Genomic DNA, 23538 nt, shown 5'->3' on the forward strand with positions numbered 1-23538 from the left:
AACTAACATCTTCTATAACCACAATACAGGGACCTAATCTGAGAAATTCACATTGGTTCATGACTACTAACTAATCTACAGACCATATGAGGCCATATCCATCTGGTTTCAGGTCTCCCTAGTGCCTTGCAGTCTGGGACGGCTCTTCGGTCTTTGTCTATCGTTACCTTGACACTTGAATACTGGCCAGTTATTCTCCAAAATGTCCCTTCTTTGAAGACTACCTGATGCTTTCTCCTGGTTAGGTGGAGGTTATGCCTTTGGGACAAGAATACCACAGAGGTGACCTGTGCTCTTCCCACTGTGCCATAGCAGAGGTTCATGATGTTACGTCCCATTTCTGCCAATGTCGTCCTTGATCACTTGGTTAAAGTGGCTCCTTCAGGATTCTGTACTGCAGAGTTGCTGTTTTTCCCTTTGTGATTAGCATCTTTGGGGGAGGAGCCTCGAGACCTTGCAAATGGCCTGTTTTGCATCATCCTCTGGCCCACTTCTGTCGCATCCATCCATGGCCCACCCCTGCAGCAATCAGTGTGATGTAGGCCTAGCAGTCGTTTTCTATGCTTCTTACTCCCTTGAGGTTTAATAACTGGAATTCTGCTCTAAGGGAAAACACCCTCTTCTCTCCCGTTTCTTTATTTGTTCAATCATTTATTTCTCTCAGCATGAATTTGTGGGTATTTGTTTATTCTGCGGGTCATCATCTATTATTATCATTGTTTATTTTCTTGCTAAATTGTCTCAGATTTGGCCATAGGGAGCTTCATCAAGTTGGAGCCTGTATCTTTCCTACACCAAACTGCTCTTACGTGTAAGCAAAGTTCCATTATATGGAGTTGCTGGAAACTTTGTCCTTTCTGGGAATGAGCAGAAGAATGAAAAAGGCTTCAAAGTACATTTGCAAAGATGGATGAGCTGGTGTTATCAATGTCGAGCAGTTAAACAAAGCCCTGTCTTCCAAAACCATGTTCTTGCCATGAGGTCACCAGGTATGGACAACATCAGCACAGCGATTTTAAAATGAGGAGGGCAAGAGTTCCCTAGCAAGTTCACTATAAGCAGCCAACAGAGAACTGAGCCCCAGCACTGCCCATATCTCGTTTTCCTCAAGGACAGCGTTGTCCCCTCTAAATTACTCAGGCAGGTCCCCAATGGGGCTTTCATTCTCCTGCCACAGTGTGTCAGAGGGGAACGCAGTTCCACAGCTCATACATAAGAAATCCAAAACACACCAGGACTCGAGGGAGCACTTCCCCAATGACATTGTTTAGAATTGTCCTCCAATAGAAATCATAAAAGTAGACACAATGTCTAGTCAGTTTTATTATTTAAATTCTCAACAGGTACCGCTGCCTTGTTATCTGCACCGTGGCAGGCTGCTTCTCCTACCTTGACTACCACACCATTGGCATCTTGAAAACACGCCGCCTCTAAGTGGACACAATCTTCCTCTGCCTTGTTGAGATTCTTTCCCCTTCGGTTGCCATTCAGACCCAAGAATCTGGTCCTGGCAGATTTGTAGCTTTTCGTTTCTGAATTCTTCAAATGCTTTAAAGGAATGTGAGAGGCGTAGAGATCTGTTCCCTAAAAAATACAAATAAATTAAAATTTAAAAATAAAAACTTGCAAAGCCATTTTATTAAGTAGGCTGCTCTTAGCTTCAAGTAACAACCACTACCATAAAAATTAATGATGGTTCAATTCAGTGGTCCCAGAGTGGGGTCCCCAAGCCTGTGGCATCAACTCCACCTAGGGATTCTTTGGAAATGCACATTCTCAGGCCCCACACCAGATCTGCTGAATCAAAAACTCTGGGGATGGGACCCTGCTGTATTCATCAGGAGTCTCCAAAGAAAAAAGAACCAATATGACATAGAGAGAGAGAGAGAGAGATAAAAGGAGTTATTATAGGAACTGGGTCACATGGTTTTGGAGGTCAAGAAGTCCCACATGCAAATGAGGGACACAGCCAGGGGGTGTAATTCATTCCAGGTCCGAAGGCCTGGACTGGAGGACGATGGGGGTTGGTGTAAGTCCTGAAGACCAGGAGCCCAGATGTCCAAAGGCAGGAGAAAATCCACGTATCAGGCCTGTAGAGAGGGTGAGTTCCACCTTCCCTGACTTTTGATCCTATGAAGACCCTCAGTAGATGGGATGATGCCTCCCACATTGGGGAGGGCCATCGGCCTTACTCAGTTCACCAATTCAAATGTGGTCCCCTCTTTCTAGAAATACTTCCATGGACACTCTCTGAAATAATGTTTTACCCCTGGTCTGGGGATCCCGTGGCCCAGTCAAGTTGACACATAAAGTGAACCATCATGCCAGCAATCAGAGTTATAACAAGCCCTCCAAGGTCTGAATATTGGGTTTTTCAGTGGCTTGGAGAGGTCAGCCAAGATCTCTGTGCTGTGTCCACTCTTGCATTCTACCGTCCTCAGTGTGTTGCCTTTGGTCCCCAGCTTGTCACTTCACATCTGCTGGGCTGCCATGGCTCCTTCCATCACATCCTCACAAGACAGCATCCTAAGCCAAAGGGACAAAAAAAGGCCTCTCCTTGGACCTATCGCTTGCCAGAAAGAAAAGGTACCAAGGCCTCCACTGGTCTCATTGGCAAGGACTGAATCACATGCCCATCAAGATTCACACCCCTGGGCAGGGCTCCCCATCCCTTGGACAGAATTGGAGTTGGGGTAACAGGAAAGAAAAGGGTGTTACACAGCGACAAATGCCCACCACAGGTACCCACAGCCTCTTCCCTTGCTCCTCGGAAGGCCACAAGGAGAAACCCCATCATTTTAGAGAGCTTTGGTGTCATTACATTTCAATAATCAAAGGTCATTTCCCCTTTTGCCAACCTCCTCATTGGCAACAAAATGTGCCTGGGGGCTTTCTTTCTGAAAGTTTACAGATCCATCTCCCACCTGCCAACCCAGCACCTGGGCAGTTGTATTCACTCACAGGTGTCGGGCTGGCAGATGGGTCTAACGGAATGGGGAATGGGATTAAGAAGTGTCACGCAACCCCATCCCCTGAATGGGAACAAATCTACGTTACCAAGTTTACCCTTGCCCTGGGGCCTCAGACAAGGTGCCTGCACCTGGTTGTCAGATGCAGTGAGGGGAGAAGGAAAGGACTTTCACCTTTTACTTTATGTATTCTGCTTTTGTTTGTAATGAGCATGCACTCACTCTGTGGTTTTTTAATTGAATACAATTTTTCCAAAAGTTTTAGGCACATTTTGCAAAGTTGAAAGATTTCTACAGTGAACACTCAAATATTCACCAATATCTTATCGTTGCATTATATTGCACTTGTTTGAAGCTCTCCATCTTATTTTTATCTTATTTTTATGTTTCAAAGTAAATTAAAGGTATCAGTAGACCCCAAACACTTGAGCATGCAAAGCATTTACTACAGTTCAATATTTGTTTAGTTTTTAATATAAAATTTACACACAAAGCAATGCACAAATCTTAAGTGTACATTTGCTGAGAGTGGACCAATGCACACACCTGAATATAGCACATTTTAGTACTAAGTATCTGAACGCCATGTGGCCCACAGCCCCCAGTTGCCTTGAGCATGGAGCCATCTGCAGTGTGTGGAGAAGCATGAACAAGCAGGAGGTGGGGTTTCTTCTTCACTCATCAGGTGGAAGGCTGCTTCCTGGCAGCATGGGGCTGTCACCATGAGTCCCTGGAGGAAGGCCTGAAAGTGTCTCTGTCAAAGACCCAAAGACCAGAGGCATAAACCAGGATCTCCACATGGAGAAGACATCACACCTTCTGCGCGTCGACAAAGATGGGAAATCAATTTTTATGAACACCTCTGAAGGCTAAAATCTTTGTTCTGTGGGCCATCTGGTTTCCAGTAGGACCATCACCCACTTCCCTGGCCCCTGCTGAGTCCAGCCACATTTTTAACAATGCTGGGGTCTGGCCTGGGTCCCAGAAATACTCACAGGATTGATGGTTCAATTGCGGGTTGGTAAGTACCAATCCTGCCCAACATAATGAGCTGGAGCCTGCATGGGATACAGAGAAGGGCAGATACATGATCCCTGCTCCCAGAAACTCAGAACATGGGCAAGAGAAGATGCACACAAGTTTAAAAATCCAACTATGAGAAGAGATGATAATAACTGCTTAGGGAAGAAGACAGTGAGGTAGCATGTCAGGATCCCCATTCTGCACACTCAACAGCCAGCAGCCTCCTGTCTGAAACTTACATCATTTCCTGGAATCTTTTTTGTCTGCCCCCAGACAGAGAACCTGAGATATGAATTCAAAGTAGTTTATTTGTGAGATAAAGTTGGAGGAATGCAGAAGTGAGATGGAGAAGGGAAACCAGCCAATGGAGGGTGTGTACTCAAGAAGTTACCCTGGGCCACTGGAGTTTAATCTTGCAGGAAAACTCTAGGAAACTCATGTAAGACAAGTTAACCCCACTCCCATGAGGGACAGAGGAGCTGGGACTTATCCACCCATTCCATCAGCCACTGCTCCCAGGACATTAATTCCAGCATGCAGAGATGGGAACAAGGCAGGTGTCAATGGCCAGAGAAAGCCCCGGGGCAAGCGCAGCCAGCTGGCAACCAGGCTGTAGGCACCACTGTGTTGGGGGCAGGGTATGGGTAGTGCATCAGTAATGCCTGCCATACCCAAGGATCACCAAAATCTGCTTTAGGATGGCATGTCTCTGGCCCCATTACATCAGAAAATAAATGGACTCAAACAGCATATAACAGGAAGACACAAAAGACTACATACCATTTGCTTCCATTTATATGAAGTTCTAGAAGAAGCAAACTAATCTATAATGATAGAAGGCAGAAGGCAGATTCAAGGTTGCCTGGGACGGAGGGTTGGGGGATTTTCAGGGACTTTCTAGTATAATGGGAATGTCCTGTAGCTTGACTGCAGTGACAGCAGCAACAGGAAACCTGTTCAGAGGCAGTGGTGAATAATTTTTTTGTATTTCATATGGCTTCAGGGAATGGCATGTATTACTGTGGGTGAGGCTCTTATCGAAGTAGAATTTCACCTCTTACTCTGTTGATGCAAAGACTGATAGGTCAAATTACAGGTCTTAATCCATTACACCTGTAGTAGGATTATTCATCCATAACCTTTCCATGGCTTCACTGTAAGTGGAGCAAAATTCCCTACCCTTATGAAGGTGGCTGTGTCCATGGGGTTTGCTTTGGCCAGCGGGATGTTATCGGACATGACGTGAGCAGAGGCTTGAAATGTCCTTGTGCAGTGGGGCTTTCATGCTTGTGCTTCTGCCATGGCCATGACAAGATCATGCCCTAGGGAGCTGCTGGTCCAGGGAGGATGAGACACGCGTGGAGCTGACCTAAATCAGCCAAGCAGGAAATTACCATGTAGACCCATGAGAATAAATTCTGCTCATTTTAATCCTCTGAGTTTTTAAGTGGTTTGTTACTCAGCATTACTGTGGCCCTAACTGACTGTGGTAAGGTCCAAAAAAGGTAATAGCTGGGCTTGCAAACCTGTTCTTATGGGCAAAGTCTTCGGTACTTAGACAAATCTTACTGAAGTTACAGCCTGCAGTCTTTCCACACAGCAGACAAACAGACACATTCAGTGCTAGGGCTTGGCTGAGATGATGACATAACGTTCCCTACCTGAGTCAGGCTCCACACACTCAGTTGCTTTTGTCTACACACTTGCTACTTAAAATGTTTGTGGACCAGCATCAGTGGCATCCCTGAGAGCTCGTTAGAAATACGGAATCTCAGACCCCACCCAGACCTGCTTAATCGGTGTCCACATTTTAACAGGATGCCCAATGACTCCTCTGCTCATTAAAATGTGGGCTATACTGAACTACAACACGAAGATAGAGAGATTAGATAGAGATAGATGATAGATATAGATATAGACAGTTATAGATGATATAGATATAAATATGATCACCCACATACCTGTTGCATTCTCGCTAGTTTGAAAATAAAAACTATCTCATAATTTGTCTTTAGGTTAAAGTTTACGACACACACGCACACACACACACACACGGGAAAAACATGATTCAAACTAAGAAGAAACATTTAATTTAAACATTTTCAAGTAAAAATGTTTTTTTTTTTCTTCACTTGCTTTTTTATTAATAGACTATTCTTTAGAGCAGTTTTAGGTTTATAGAACATTTGAGAAGTACAGAAAGCTCTGAAACACTTCATCTCCCTGCTCCCCTGCTTAGTTTCCCCTATTTTTAATATCTTGCCTCGGTGTGGTGTATTTGTTACAACTGATGAGCCCATATTGATACATTATTTTTAATTAAGGTCCACAGTTCACATTAAGGTTCACATTTAGTGAGGTGCATTACATGGGCTTTGCCAAATGCATAATGTCATGTATCCACCACTCCAGTATCATACAGAGCAGCTTTACTGCCCTAAAAATCCTCCGAGTTCTGTCTATTCATCCTTCCCTCCTCCCTAACCTCTGGCAATCACTTATCTTTTCACCGTCTAAAGATTTGTCCTTTCCAGAATGTCATATAGTGGAATCATACAGGATGTGGCCTTTTCAGATTGGCTTCTTTCACTTAGCAATATGCATTTAAGGTTTCTCCATGTCTTCTCATATCTTGATAGCTCATTTCTTTTCATTGCTAAATCATATCATATGGCTACAACACAGTTTATCTATTCACCTACCAAAGAACATCTTGGTAACTTCCAGCTTTTGTCAGCTATTTAAAAAGCTGCTATAAACACTTGTGTGCAAAATTTTGTGTGGACAGAAGCTTATGCTATTTTATAGGTTTTTTTAAATATCGAAGTACGTAACAACTGAGCCAATTATTGATATTATTATTATTGTTGTTAACATTTACTGAGCAATAACAATCCTCCAAGCACTGTAGTAAAGTCCTTTCAATCTCATAACATTCTGGGGTATTTACTAACGTTGTTCTCACCTTAGAAATGAGGAAATTGAGAGGCTGGGTAGCTTGTCCAAAGACACATAGCTAATTACTTTGAACCCAAGAGTTTATGAGTTTTGACATTTCAAAACCATAATTTTTGTTTCACCTGATCCTTCTGGAATAATGTTTGTTGTTGAATTGTTATTACGTATTAAGAAATAAAATGTATCTTTAAAGAAAGAGGTTTCCACCCCCTTCGTGAGTGTCTCTCTTACAGGTAGGTATTTCTACAATTAGAGGAATCCAATGCAACTGGCCAAGAAGCACATGCAAAGGTGCTCAACATCATTAGTCATTAGGGAAATTTGATTAAAACTATAATAAAATTCCTCTTCACACCCACTAAAATGGCTAAAATTGGAAAAACTGGCAATGTCAGATGTTGGTGAGGAGATGGAGCAACTGGAACTCTGTGCTCTTTTAATAAGAGTGCAAAATGATGCTGCTTCTGAAGCTGACGGCTTGGTATTGTTACATAATTAAATACGGACTTACCATACAATCTGTTGTTTCCACTCTTAGTTATTTACGCAAGAGAAATATGTATGTCTACAGAAAGACATACAATGAGTGTTCTCAGCAGCATTACTCATTAAAGCAAAACACTGGAGATGATCCAAATCTTTTTTTTTTTTTTTTTTTGAGACAGGGTCTCACTCTGTCACTCAGGCTGGAGTGCAGTGGCACAATCTGGGCTCACTGCAACCTCTGCCTCCTGGGTTCAAGCAATTCTCCTGCCTCAGACTCCCCGGTTGCTGGGATTACAGATGCGTGTCACCACACCTGGCTAGTTTTTTGTATTTTTAGTAAAGACAGGGTTTTACCATGTTGGCCAGGCTGGTCTCGAACTCCTGACCTCAGGCAATCCACCCACCTCGGCCTCCCAAAGTGCTGGGATTACAGGTGTGAGCTGCCACACCCAGCCCCAAATCTTCGGTTCTTCATCTTCTGTTCTTCAACAGGAAATTGTATCAACAAATTGTGGTGTAATCATGGAATAGAATACTACATGGCAATAAACAGGAATGAGCAATTGATTCACTCAACAACAGGGGTGAATCTCAGATATATTATGCTGAGTGAGAAAAGCTAGATTCTCTAACACACTATATGATTCCATTTAAGACAGTCTAAAAATGGCAAATTACAGAAACAAAAATAAGTGACCAGTAGTTTGCAGGCATTGGGGGTAGACAGTGATTTTATTTGCAAAGGGGCACAGAGTTTTGTTGGGGTTTTTTTAAGCAGAGGTGGTGATGGGACTTTACTCTGTCCTGATTGTGGCAGTGGTTACACAACAGTTTTACATTTGTCAAAACTCAGAACTGCACTTGGAAAGATTTAATTAAATATGTAAAGTATACCTCAATAAACCTGACTTGAAAAGCAAAAAGATGTGTGGGCAGATTTGCATTGCTACTGGTCTGAGCTCTTTCTAAAGCAGAGGTCACAGCCAACTCTAGAATACTGGATTTTTATTTTTTTAATTAGTTTCCATATTAGTACCAATTGCTATTATTGCATTATGATGCATAAATGTTAGCTTTTTAGTTCCTTCTTACATCAGTTAACTCTTGCTACATTATGAAGCGAAACAAACCACCACAAAATTTCAGCAGCATGTAACATTCACTGTTTATTTCTCACAGGTCTGTCGGAAATACAGACCTGGGCTGAGACTGACTAGGCAGCTCTTCTAGGACACACGTGTCACTCGTTTATTCTCTGGGACAGCCAGGTGTGTTCTTCCCATGATGATGACAGCAGCATAAGAGCAGCAGCGGAAACACACATGACCTCTTAAGGCCCAGCACTGGCTCACAGCCATTTTGCCCATGCACCAATGGCAAAAGCAAAACTCAGAGCCAGGCTTAAAGTCAAAGATTTGGGACACACTCTGTGTCCATGATGAAGCCATAACTAGGTGACAGGCAGCAAAGGGAACAAAACTGGGACTGAAAATGCAATCTGCCATAGCTACTGGCGTGTAAAAAGGGAGAGATGTCAAATTTTAAGATCCAGATTTCTGGCTTTTCTTACACTGGAAGGATCTGCACCTTTATCTGGTGACAATTAGCCAGCTTTGAAAATAAGGTTGCTGCTTGCTTCAGGCAGGCAGGGGCTCCCACTCCAACAGCTCCTAGTCATAACCTGCCTGACCCCTGGTGACCCCTTTCCAAAAGTCAAGTATACAGAGGAAATGTGCCAGAATTCCCGATATCTTTTCTTCACTACATTCCACCAGAAATCCCACAAGAATTTGGACAACATGCAGTATGCCTTCATATGCATTCATCTAACAAATCTTTACTAAGCACCTACTGTGTGGAAAGCACTGGGCTGGGAATACACACAAAAACAAAAGGCGGCTGGGCACTGTGGCTCACATGATCCCAACACTTTGGGAGGCTGAGACGGAAGGACCACTTGAACCCAGGAGTTCAAGACCAGTTTGGGCAACATAATGAGGCCCTGTCTATACAGAAAAAATTTGTTTTAATTAGTTGAGTATGGTGTCTCACTCCTGTAGTCTCCATTACTGGAGAGGCTGAAGTGGGAGGACTGCTTGAGCCTGGGCGGTCAAGGTTACAGTGAGCAGTGATGGCCACACTGCACTCCAGCTTGGGCAACAGACCAAGACTCTGTCTTAAAAAAAAAAAAAGAAGAAGAAGAAGGCAACAACTATTGGCAAAGATGCAGAGAAATTGCACTATTTGTGGGAATGTAAAATGGTGCAGCTGTTATGGGAAACAGTGTAGTACCTCCTTTAAAAATTAAACATAGAATTGCTACGTGATCCAGCAATTCTACTTCTGGGCATATACCCAAAGAACTGAAAGCAGACTCCAATACTTGTACACTCATGTTCATAGCAGCATTTCTCACAATAGCCAAAAGGTGGAAACAACCCAAGAGTTTATCAACATATGACTTGATAAACAAAATGTGGTCTGTACATACAATGGAATTTTTTAATATATACTTTATGTTCTGGGATACATGTACAGAATGTGCAAGTTTATTACATAGGTATACATGTGCCATGGTGGTTTGCTGCACCCATCAACCCGTCAACTACATTAGGTACAATGGATTTTTTCAGCCTTAAAACAGAACGAAATTTTGATACACACTACAACATGAACGAACCTTGAAGACATTACACTAGATGAAATAAGCCATTCACAAAGGACACAACCTCTAAGACTCTACTTATGTGAGGTACCTGGAGTAGTCAAATTCATAGAGATAGAAAGTAGAATGGTGCTTGCCAGGGGACGCAGGGAGTAGAGAATGTCGAGTTGTTGTTTAATGGGTACAGAGTTTTAGTCTGGGTAGATGAAAACGTTCTGGAGATGGACTGCGGTGGTGGCGGTAGAACAATGTGAATGTACTTAATGCCAATGAATTGTACACTTAAAAATTGTTTCAATGGCATATATATACATATATTTATCACAATAAAAAAGAATATACAAAGAAAAGTAAATATGTTTAAGAAGCAGCTTATAGCTAGCAGAATTGAGAAAAACATATACATAAACGTCTAAGACAGAAGGCAACCAATTATAAGTGCCATGAGAGGAATACATATGGTGGCTCTAAAATATGTTCACAAATTCTTCCATACTTCTACCTTCAAAAGGTGGAGCCTAATTCCTCTTCCTTAAAGGTAGGCTGTACTTAGTGATTTATTTCTAACAAATAGAGTATGGCAGAAGTGAGGGTATATAACCCCTAAGATTAGGACATAAAAAGTACTGTGGTTTCCTATTTGCTTCTTCTTGAATCACTCACTCTAGGTGAAACCAAAAGCCATGTTTAAGGATTCCCAAGCAGCACCTCCTTGGAGACTTCCATGTGGTGAGGAACTGAGGCCTCCTGCCAACAGTCACGGAGGGAGCCATCTCGGAACACAATCCTCCAGCCCCAGTCAAACCTTCAGATGACTGTGGCCAACATCTCAATTGCTACCTCAATCAAGACCCTAATACAGAGCCACCAAGCTAAGCTTCTCCAAAATGTATGATTCATGGAAACTGTGAGATAATAAGTGTTTGATGTTTAAGCGGAGGTGTAAGAGGTAACTTGTTAGATACAAATGCATTGCCCGAGTTTAGGAAGAGGGAGGTGTTTGCTTGGAGGACATTTGTGCTCAGCAACTGCAGGACCTATCAGGGCTGCTTGGCTCTCTAGTCGATAAAAGCCGATTAACAGAACATTGATACGGGAAGCGGAAGACAGGGGCTTTCAGAAGGTGATCAAAAGACAGAGAAAGACAAAGTTAAAGGTTTAAAGAGCCAGAAGAGGACGAAAGAAGACAAATGGTCAAAACAGTCAAATCTACAGGACAACTGCAAAAGTGAGAATAAAGAGAAAGCCATCACTGAATGCCACACCTTCCAGCAGCAAAATGGAGATGATGGTGAGGAAGAAGTGTCTCTATGCAGACTCCTCAAGGAATTTGGCAGGAATAGGAAGGAGAGAGGCAGAGGAAAGCTTGAGGAGATGGGACAACTAAAAGAAGTTGTTGTTTCTTAGGAGAAAGGACATGTGAACATCTTTATATGCAGAAGGGGAGCGTAAAACAAGAAAGAAATTACAAGAGAAATAGGAAGAAGCTGTGGTGTAGTTAAGAGCTTCACCCTGGCCTTGGTTTAAACCCCAGCAGTGTGACTTTGGACAGGCTGCCTATCCACTTGGTGCCTCTGACGCTGTACCTACAAAGAGAGGACCATATTACCTGTGTCACAGGTTGTTGCTCTAAAGATAAAATAAGATAATCCATAGAAAGTCTCCAACACAGATAAATGCTCAGTAAGGTAAACCCTTCTCATAAAATGGTGCACTAAAGGGAACAAGATGCTGGAGGAGGTGGCAGGGAATAGGAAGGTAGACCTTGAAGGAGTGTAGAGGACTCCTATTCCTGTCTAGAAAGGACAATGAGCAAAGATGTTGAATGATTTTGAGGTGAAGAGAAATATCACCAGCTAATGATCCTGATCTCTCCAGACCTTTCTCTTATCATGTGCCTGCAGGAGTCTTTCAGTCCAACCCAGATGGCTTCACACTCCCCTTTTGAACACTCCTTGAGCTTCCTGCCTCTAGGTTTTTTGCATCCTGTCCTCTATCTTTACCCAAACTGTGTCCTTCCTTCAAACCTCAGTTAAATGCCATCAGTCTTTATCAAGCCCTTCCACCACCATGCAGCAGAATCCACAAGAACATAGACCTGGATACACTTCAGACTACGAGGGTCAGACACAAGCGAAACTGGGAACAAATGCAGCCCAAGGCAAGCATACAGCAGCCTCAGAAAACGTTTTACCAAGACTTTGAGGTCTGCAGGAACATCCAACGAACAGCATCTTTCTTCCCTACTTGAATTTCAAAGAAATCAAGGCAATAAGACCAAAAAAAAAAAAAATGGCAGATGGAAACCAAAATTTTGCCTTTATCCCTGACAGAAGCATTGTTGAAAGAAAAGACTCAACATGAGGGCCCAATGGGCCTGCAACTAAACCCCACAATACAAGGCAGAGTGCCCACCCACCCATCAGTCACCCTCTTTGGGAGGCCTCTGAACATAAGGCTGGTAGTGAAGGGTCCAATCAGGGAAAGTTCCAGACATTGAGGAGTTTAGTTTATACTCCCTAGATTCATCATCCAAAAAGGTCACCCCATCTGAGTAAGCTTGGAGAGAAACTGGAGGAAAATCCTTTGAGGAAACCAGAAAGCAGAGACAGGTCATCCCCTCTAGTAAATCATAGCTAAAGTGGGGTGGACGTGGGAGGATAAATACAAGGGAACCTTGTCCAGTGATACCTGGGCATTTCCTGATTTTGCCCAAAATTCCTTTTCTGTGCCTTGGTTTCTTCTCCTTTTCTCCCCTCAGCTTTTGCTGGGGCTTTCACAACTCAAGCTGGGGGTCTCCTCAGGGGCCATCACTCCCTCCCACAGCCTCACTCTGCCCTGGCAGAATGGAAACTCCCTCTGTAAAATAAAAACTCCACTTTAATGGCTAGCTCTGTGACCTGTAAACTAAGAGAACATTCAGTGGTGTAGGTGTCAAAACAGGTTAGCTTGAGTTTTATATAATAAACTAGGGAACAATAATATTTTTCCTGGGAGGTCCAGAGTGAGGATCTGTCATAAGCAACTGGTCAGCAGAAACTAGAAGTTTAGGCAGAAAAGAGTCTGTAAATAAAAAACGTGAACACAAGCATTGACACCAACACTGCTGGATAGAATTTCCTGAGGTAACAAAAGTGTTCTGTATCTGTGCTGGCTAAAGCAGTGGCCACTAGCTGTATGTGGCTACTGAGCACTTCACACATGGCTGGTGCAAATGATAAATGGAATTCTTAATTTTATTTAATTATAATTAACTTAAATTTAGTCATATATGATTTCCCATCAGAACTGTAGGGAACAACCCCAACATGGTCATAAACTACTGTAAGGAAGTTACACAGGAATCTGGTGGATGTAGTCTTTAGTCTTTAATCACTTAATTACACCAAACACAGAAAAACCCATTCCTAAAACCCCCAACAACTATTACACATGTGAAACAGAAACCAGTTCCCATCAGTGGGATGTGATCCATCTGAGGGCACTCCCATTTTGGGGCAAGGCAAAAGGCCTAAAGACACACATATATACTTAAAATGGTACTGTTGCACTCATCTTTGAATAGGACACACACATGCATAAGTGGGTGATTACTGAGTAACTTCTGAGTTAAACTGTATAAGGTACAACTGCCTATAAAGCCAACATATTTAACTCTTACAGCCTTTCCCAAAATGTCCCTAATGCTTAAAAATGTCTTGGTTATGAAATAACACAAAAACGCTACACAGCAAGCCTCCCTGGAACTTAGTGGCTTAAAACAATAAGCATTTATTTAGCTCATGAGTTAATGTGTCAGCAATTTAGGCTGGGTTCAGCTGGGTGATTCTTCTTGTCTCCTCTGGGCCCACTTAAATATGGCAGTTATCTGACTTATCATCAGCTGTGGCAATAGTGGTGCTTGGACCATGCGACACTCATTCTCCCCAGGCTAACTGAGGCACACTGTCATCACGAAAGCAGAGATACGAGCAAACAATCTCAACTCCCCAGTGCTCTTCAAGCCTTTGCTTGCACCTATTGGCCAAAGAACATCACATGGGAAATCCTAGTGTCATAGTGAGAGGCCACTAGCAGGCTACACGGCAAAGGGTAGGTGTAAAGAGTTGGGACCAATAATGCAATTAATCGACCACACCCACAGGACAGTGTCAAGCCCTGGAAACCTTTCTTTCAAAAAAAAAAAAAAAAATCACTGAACTGTACCAAACTCAAGTGCGAATATATTTTTTAAATCCCAGTAACTCATTTGAGACTTTAAAACATGTAGAACAAAGATCATGCCCTCCCTTCCTTCCCAGATGGCATCGCTGCAGGAATCTGGCCCACATAAAAGCAATCCTATTTTAGGACAAAACTAAACAAAGGCCCAAAGACATATGAAAATCTAAAATTGAAAAAGTTTGTTTATCTTTGAATATATCACGGGTATCCTCAACTGGCAAGATTTTTTTTTAATTAAAATGTACGAGGTGTATCTTCCCATAAATTAATGAAACTGATTTTGAACAAACAAAATTGACACACAGATACATTTTCTTTTTTTTTCTTCTTGTATTTTTATTTATTTTTAGCTTTTTCTTTTAGTATTATTATTATCATACTTTAAGTTCTAGGGTACATGTGCACAACGTGCAGGTTTGTTACATATGTATACATGTGCCATCTTGGTGTGCTGCACCTGTGAACTGTCATTTACATTAGGTACATCTCCTAATGCTATCCCTTCCCCCTCCTCCCACCCCACAACAGGTCCCGGGACACAGATACATTTTCTAAGTGATGCACTTTTCCAATGATTACTCAAAACATTTTTTAGAATATAACCATATAATTGATTTTATAATTGCTGTCAGAAACAAAGGCACATTCTTTTACTGTCCCAGAACATTCAGGATGCTTTCAATTACAAGTGCCAAAAGCAGCCACAACTCAAATGATTCCAGCAGTTAAGGGAATTATTCTTTCCCATAAAAGAGGTCCTGAGGTAGGGCTAGAGTGGCTGACCTTCTGGTATGACAAGTATTGAGGGGTTTCCCAGGACACAGGATCAATGCTAAAACTGGCAAAATCCCAATGGACTGATCCCTTCAATGGATGACAGGACCCTGTATGGCTGAAAGACTCTAAAGTTCCTAGCTCTCAGCTGTGACAGGACAGAGAACAGACATGTCCCACCTGCAGCCATCTCCATCCCCTTATTGTTACCAGATCTTATCAAAGCTGACTTCAAGAGGACAAAAGGCCAAAAGACTTCTCTTCATCTGACCGCTGATGCCCTCCTTTTGGTTTTATAGTTCCAACCTGACAGCTACTCTGGGCTACAAAGAGCCCCTTCTTGACAGATGACTGCCGGCTGCGGGCTAGATCAGACTGGTCTCTGGAGATCGCACAGATCATGAACTTGTGCCCTGTGTTTCACCTTTTTGCATTTATGGCCTAATTATAATACATCTAAATGTTAAATCTTCACCCCAAAGTGAACATAGGTCGTCCACTTTCAGATATTCCTCATACGTAAGCCCAGTGGCATGTGTCTAACAAGTTCCCTCCACGAATTTTCATAGGCTTCTCCTGTATGCTACAGAATACGTATATCCTACCTCTCCACCTAGCATAAATACCTACCTTTTCTCCTTAGAAGTATGCTTTATGGCCTCAGGTAGAGGCCTGCTTCCTGCCTGCAAGTTGTAACCTCTTAGAAGTAAAGTTATATTTTATTTTGATTCTTTTCAGTCAACACATGCAAACAGGAATGAGTTGGCTACTTCAGGGTTGGTTCCTTGCGCATCTCAGTGAGTCTTCAAAAACCCCAGATCCGTCCTTCCTTCTTGCGGCATGTCATCCAAAGCCAGTGTCTGTCAGAAACGCAAGGCAGCAGCAGTACTTTTGGGAAACATCCAGAATAACATTTAAAAAATCATTTTTCCCCACACTTTTCTCTTTATCCACAGGGCCTGTTTTCCACAAGTTCTTCAGTGATTTCTCCTCCGTCTCATTGGTTAGGATTGGCTTTCATGACTCTTAGCAGGATTGGCCATGGTTCCTCAAGGGTCAACTTGAAAGCTGAACCCTGCCAGCTTTTCCTGAATCTCCTGATTATGGTGGAGGAGTGTAGATCCTGGAACCAAACTGAGATGAAAGGGAGGAAAACAGATAAATCAACAGTAAACGCTGCACATCCTCTGTCTGGTAAATGTGCATCACTGATTGTATCCATTCTAGATTCAACCAGAGAGACGGAAGCATTAAGAATGACATAGAGGCTGGGCGCAGTGGCTCAAGCCTGTAATCCCACCACTTTGGGAGGCCGAGACGGGCGGATCACGAGGTCAGGAGATCGAGACCATCCAGGCTAACCCAGTGAGACCCCCGTCTCTACTAAAAAAAAACACAAAAAACTTGCTGGGCGAGGTGGCGGGTGCCTGTAGTCCTAGCTACTAGGGAGGCTGAGGCAGGAGAATGGCATAAACCCGGGAGGCGGAGCTTGCAGTGAGCTGAGATCCGGCCACTGCACTCCAGCCTGGGCGACAGAGCGAGACTCCGTCTCAAAACAAAAACAAAACAAAAAAAAAAATTACATAGAATATGGAATTTGCTATAGGGATTTGAGCTTCTACATTTGCGGGAAGGAGCGAGTTGAACACTTAGGGACAGCTGTTGCTTCCGTGTCTGGTGGGGGGCCTGACAGTGGCAGCACAGCCTGGCCCTGAAGTGGAAAAAGCCGAAGGTGGAGTTCTGGGAGCTGAATCTGCCACAGGCACACGGGCCGCCAGGGAGTTCGGAAAGTTAGAGGGGCTCCACGCCCACAAGGTGAGCCAGCAGACGGGGACAATTCGCTGCGCTGCAACCTCGGGCACCCACCTTTCAAGCCTACGAGACGACAACGCTGCATCACTTCCGCCTCACAAAGCAAGCATCAGGTCACGTGGCCTGTGCTAACCCCGGAAACCTACAGGCAAGGGAATTCTGGGAAACGTAGTTCCGGCTTAGCTAGGTTGCCACAGTACAAAGCCACACTACCATGCTAAGTGTGGCTTTGATTTTTAGAAACAACCGCGTCATGCTAAGTCTAGGGAATACAGTGGCTGAATGGGGTGAGCGCTGACCTTTAGCTATTCTGGAGAAATACGTCAGTTTCACTTATTTTCTTTCATGTTTTCCCACCCAGTGCTATGGACTCTGATCGCCCCACCAGAGCAAACCCAGAAGGACAACTCGTCAAGCCTTTCAATCACTCCCACTAACCTGTAGTGTGGACACATTATTGTGAGGCCTACTAAGGATGTACTGCTGATGACCTTTTGAAGGACAGTCAGATGCAGTTAATTCTAAGAGCTTGGTTGGCCCCCTACATCTTACTGAACACAGTAAATCAAAAGCTCTGTGCCCATGAGACAAATACGATAAATTCCTCTGCAGTTTTGAAATATTTATCAATGCTAAACAAGGTAGGGGGGATGTGGGGAGCATGAAAACAAAAAGACAAAGTCTGACAGACACATGAAAGAGATGTCTGTTTCAGAGGCTTAGTTCAAGTGGCTACAGTATTTAGGCTATTTAATTTAAAAGTGGTTACTATATTTATGTACACATCAGAGAAGTCCAACTTTTTAAGGTAAAGATCAGTTTGCAAAGATCTTGTCAACTTATTAGTTTTAAAATGAGGACCCTTACAACAACACAGGTGCTCGAAAATATTTTGCTAATGAAAGAAGCTGAACACAAAAGATTACACCGTGTACAATTTCATTTATATGAAGTTCTAAAACAGGCAAAACTAATCTATGGTGGGAAAAAATCAGAATAGCGTTCACCTTGGGGGTTGGGGGTAGACTTAACTGGGAAGGGGCCTAAGGACACCTTCAGGGATAATGATTGTACGCATTTGTCAAAATTCACAGTAGAGGTGAAGAGTACTGATGCCTGCCACTTATTTGAAAAGCATCAAAAAATAAGATGGATCGATGGATGTATACAAGCGTAGATAGACATATACAAAAAACAAATACAGCAGAATATTAATTGCAGAATCTATGTGGTGAGTATATAGTTCAGCCCAGGATTGAGCCATAGATAGATGGATGTTACAGACAGACAGTCATAGATAGATACCGAAATACTGATTGGGGAAGAGACAGTAAAGAAGTCATGGGAAAAGGATACAAAAAAAGAGAGAAAAGTGGCCGGATGCAGTGGCTCACGCTTGTAATCCCAGCACTTTGGGAGCCCAAGGCAGGCAGATCACAAGCTCAGGAGATCGATGCCATCCTGGATAACAAGGTGAAATCCCGTCTCTACTTTAAAAAAAACACAAAAAATTAGCCTGGCATGGTGGCAGGTGCCTGTGGTCCCAGCTACTTGGGAGGCTGAGGCAGGAGAATGGTGTGAACCTGGGAGGCGGAGCTTGCAGTGAGCTGAGATCGTGCCACTGCACTCCAGCCTGGGCAACAGAGTGAGACTCTGTCTCAAAAGAAAAAAGAAGAGAGAAAAGTTACTGTCAATTAATAGGAAGATATCAACAGACAGTCCAGACATTCAGAATATTTAATGTGATTCACTCTAATCTTTAAATTATATGATATACAATCAACCTGTTGAGCTCCATTTCTCTCATAGTTACCAGGTACTTGCTATGTGACTACCCTAAGCCGAGCACTTTTGCAAGCATTGTCCACAGCATGCTAAGAATCCTCCTCTACTTATTCTACTCTTAATAGCCCTATATTTGTCCATTATAACATAATGTGCTGCATAACAGACCACCAAAAAACTCAGTGGCTAACAAAAATAAACAATTATTTCTTGCTTATATGTTTTCAGAGTGGCTAGTGGTTGGCCCATGTAAGCTGGGTTCAGCTGGTCCATCCTCCTTGGACTCACAGACTCCCTGAGGCATGTTCTTCTCATGGTGATGACTGCAACACAAGAGGGCAAGACATCCTACACAAGCACATTTCAAGACTTTGCTCACATCATCTCTGCTAAAATTCCATTATCCAAAGCAAGGAACACAACTGATCCAAATAAGCACATGCCTCCATATATCCAGATCTAAAAATGGAGGGTTCGCCTCAAGCTCCTTATTTATCTCTGCAAGATATTCTGGGGCTGTCAGCTAGCGACATGAGCTGGAATTCTCTTCCTGAAACTACTGTCTTCTTGGATGGGCTCTCCACATCTTCCACCGTGAAGTAGAAACAATTCTTGTGTGTGTAAGTAGACCAATTCAAGTGGACTATTTTGTTTTGCCTCTGAAAGAGGCTGAAAGCTTCCCCCAAGGTAGAATCCCAAGGGAACAATTACAAACATCTGGCCAAGAGAAGGAATACAGACCACTTATTTTTCTGCTTTAGGAGAAGTCAATTAGAGTTTCCATTTCCTCAGTTAAATGTCACCTTTTTACAACATCCTGGAGGGAGAGTTGGCAGCCCTGTCATTGGGGGGGGGGAAATTCTTTCAGGGAAAGGCTCATTGTCTGAAAAGATACAGAAGTGTCCAGAGATGAGAGAACGCTCTCAGGCTGTCTGAGTTTCCCAGAGCTCTCGGTTTCTATTTTGAGCTGAACATTTGGCTTCCCTGGTATCCTCGAGTGAGCTTTTTCAGCTCAGCCTCCCTGCATCGCTTTTCTACCAGTTGCAAAAAAAGGATAATAAGACTTGCTGCTGGGTAATGCATATAAAATGCTCTAAGGAGCTCGGAGGAAAGGTAGGCTTCTCAAGGGGAAAGCTGTCAGCATGTTTTATCCTGATCTCCAGATAGTTTCAGTGTCTGGTACCGCTCATTAGAGCATCTGGTCCTTTCTCAGAGAAGTTAGACGAAAGCCAAAATAAATGGAGCAGAGAGGATCCCTTCTCCTGCCTCTGCTGCAAAGGTGATATGTCAAGTTGAGTGATGAACAATTACTCTTCTTTACTTGCTAACACTTTGTACCATATTTTCAAATTAAGGAGCACATTGTTGGTGCACCCAAAAGGTTAAACACTCCCACTTCTTTGCTGTAGTCACTAACTGGTGCTTTATCACAATTTCTGTGGAGGGAACATCTTGTCTGCAGAATCCTTCCTCCACAGAGCTGGATGAGATTTTGAGAGCATCCCAAGCTTCTAAAGTTAGATCATAAATCACCTTTCTGCTTGTAAGGAGGTATTGCACCTAAAAAGACCCTGTCTGTTATTAATAATTGTCTGCAACTTATTTTGAACTGCATCAGAAAATAAGATGGATTGATGCATTTTTAAAATTTCTTTTTAAAAATTATTTGGAAAATCTTTCCCTTTTCAATTATAATGGGACTTATTTTCTCTTTCTCTCGGTATTTTACTTATCTATAGAACAAGAACTTCTGCCCTTTTCAAAATATTGGGAGGCAAGGAGGTGGGCATGTGGAATTTTCATAATGCTGCCAGTGGGAGTGCCACACGGTTCCACTTTGGAAAACAGTTTTTAGTGTCTAAAATTTCTAAGCATCTTTTATGAATATATCTGTGTAAGTGGAGCCTCTGGGTTCTAAAGGATAGTTCTAGGAATATGCCTAACAGAAATACCTGCATATTTTCACAAAAGACACATAGCAGAATGTTTTAATCAGTCAAATCTAGAAATTAGACCCGGTTTCTAGATGTATTCTCAGAGCACTCCACTCTACTGTTGATGCAGTTTACCCATCAACAGTAGAATGGCAATTGTATTCACAGAATGAAATACTATACAGGAACGAGAATTAACAGTTCACATCTACACACAACATGGGTGAACCTCACCATCATCATTTTGAGCAAAAGAAGTCAGACACAAAAAGAACCCATACAGCTTGTAGGGGCTGGTAATGCCCCATTGTTGACCCGGGTTCTGGTTACACAAGTGTCCTCCATTTGTGAAAATGTGCTGAGTTGTCTGCTCTTGTTGAGCGCTCTCCTCTGTGTACATCTTTTGCTTCAACAAGAAGTTAACACAATATGCCTATGGAAAAATTGCCCCAAAAGCCAAAATAGAAAGTATTTGGGAAAAACTTCCATCTAATTTTTCATCCTTTCACTCCTCACTCCTCCCCCTGGAAAGGGCAGGGCTGTAGCTGACTGGTGATGAGGTGGGAGAAGGAGCCATACTCACACACAGCCTAGTGGCCCCTTTTCTCCCTGTTCCTGAGCCCTTCCCTGATCCCTCTGTCTTGACTGCCATAATCTGGAAGGTGAGAAGCAACAGCTTTCGTTTTGTCTGGCCAGGCCAGTGGACCTGCTCTGGAGACCCAGGCTCTTCTCCCAAGGAGCACCCCAAGTCTGTCCTTATGGGAAGAAGCAGGAGCCCCGTCTGGCTGTACCCCAAGCTGCATTCTCTGGACCAATGCTGTCAGCAATAGAGGTATGATTTTGATGTTAAACTCCCATCGCTTGTATGTATTTCTCAACTGATTCCAAAGATGGAAGGCAAAGAAGTACAATTAATTGTCACCCCTTAAACCTCAAAAACTTCTTGTTTAGCAGTTAAGGAATGCAGGCAAGAGTAAATGTATTGCTTTTATTTTATGGAACATTAAGACCAAAGGTTGTGAGCTCCTACAGCTGGGGATTTAGGGGATGATGACTGCCTCCTTGGAACAAGACCAACTGAATAAATAGAAAAGCAAAATTAATTAATCTCCTTTCTATAATATTTCCCTGTACTAACTAATGAAGCTGTTTTTATTTATCTATTTTAATTTGTATTTGTATGAATTTATGGGATACAAGTGTAATTTTGTTACATGCATGGACTGCATAGTGGTGAAGTCAGGGTTGTCAGCGTACCCATCACTTAAGTATCATACGTTGTACCCACCAAGTAATCTCTAATGTTATGGGTGCCCCCTTAGATGGGGATTTAGAGTGATTTGATGTAATGTCAGAGGTTATCTCTGTGCTGAATTAGACATCACAGTCACCAATTGCTGTCGAAGGGGAAAATAGAGCAAATCCTTCTATGAAGAAATAAAATCCAGCTCTTCTCCCTCTCTTCAATTTGGGCCTAGACATGTGACTTGCATTTTTTTTTTCATGTAGCAAACAAGCCAAATAGCAGCTTGAAAAATGCTTTCTACTTGGACATACCCTTTTGCTATAGGGAACCCTTCCACCGTCATGTGAAGAAGCCTGGTCTAGCCTGCTGGAGGATGAGAGATCGCATGGAGTGAGGCCACAACCATTCCAGCCAAAGCCCCAGTAATAGAATTAAGATCATCCAAGACCATGGCATCCCACCTGAGAAGTTCAGATGAGGAGGGCCACTTGAACAGCCCACAGAATCTTAAAAAGTAAAAAATGAGTGTTACCACTACACATCTATTAGAATGGCAGAAATCTTTTTTTTTTTTTTTTTTTTGAGACGGAGTCTCGCTCTGTCGCCCAGGCTGGAGTGCAGTGGCCGGATCTCAGCTCACTGCAAGCTCCGCCTCCCGGGTTTACGCCATTCTCCTGCCTCAGCCTCCCGTGTAGCTGGGACTACAGGCGCCGGCCACCGCGCCCGGCTAGGTTTTTTTGTATTTTTTAGTAGAGACGGGGTTTCACCGCGTTAGCCAGGATGGTCTCGATCTCCTGACCTCGTGATCCGCCCGTCTCGGCCTCCCAAAGTGCTGGGATTACAGGCTTGAGCCACCGCGCCCGGCCCAGAATGGCAGAAATCTAAGACACTGACAACAACAAATGCTGGTGAGGATGTGGAGCAACAGGAACTCTCACTTACTGAAGATGGAAATGCAAAATAGTGCAGCTACTTTGGAAAACAGTTTGGCTGTTTCTTACAACACTAAATATACTATTATTATAAGATCTAGAAATTTTTCTCCTTAGCACTTACCCAAAAGAGTTGAAAACTTATGTACACACAAAAACCTGCACGTGGATATTTATAGCAGCTTTTGATATGGTTTAGTTCTGTGTCCCCACAGAAATCTCATCTTGTAGCTCCCATAATTCCCACATGTTGTGGGAGGGACCTGGTGGGAGACGATTGAATCATGGGGGTGGGTCTTTCCCATGCTGTTCTTGTGATAGTGAGTGGGTCTCACGAGATCTGATGGTTTTAAAGGATAGGAATTTCTCTGCACAAGCTCTTTTATTTTGCCTGCTGCCATCCACATAAGATGTGACTTGCTCCTCCTTGCCTTCTACCATGATTGTGAGGCCTCCCCAACCATGTGGAACTGTAAATCCAATTAAATCTCTTTATTTTGTAAATTGCCCAGTCTTGGATATGTCTTTATCAGCAGCATAAATATGGACTAACACAGTAAATTGGTACCAGTAGAGTGGGGTGTTGCTGAAAATATCCTCAAAAATGTGGAAGTAACTTTGGAACTGGGTAACAGGCAGAGGTTGGAACAGTTTGGAGGGCTCAGAAGAAGACAGGAAAATGTGGGAAAGTTTGGAACTTCCTAGAGACCTGTTGAACAGCTTTGCCCAA

The 23538-nt window shown here is 43.0% G+C and overlaps 1 long non-coding RNA gene across 1 annotated transcript in view; it reads left to right on the forward strand.

Moving 5' to 3' along the window:
• Positions 1-17116: 17116 nt before the first annotated feature.
• The window catches only part of LOC103888153, a 42956-nt gene continuing 36534 nt past the window's right edge, over positions 17117-23538 (forward strand). The window contains exons 1-3 of the long non-coding RNA XR_001892080.3: positions 17117-17198; positions 18925-19316; positions 21327-21462. This is a non-coding gene — a long non-coding RNA (uncharacterized LOC103888153). The remainder of the gene's footprint in view (positions 17199-18924; positions 19317-21326; positions 21463-23538) is intronic.

Source organism: Papio anubis, chromosome 16 (assembly GCF_008728515.1).
Source record: "Papio anubis isolate 15944 chromosome 16, Panubis1.0, whole genome shotgun sequence".
Classification (NCBI taxonomy): domain Eukaryota; kingdom Metazoa; phylum Chordata; class Mammalia; order Primates; family Cercopithecidae; genus Papio; species Papio anubis.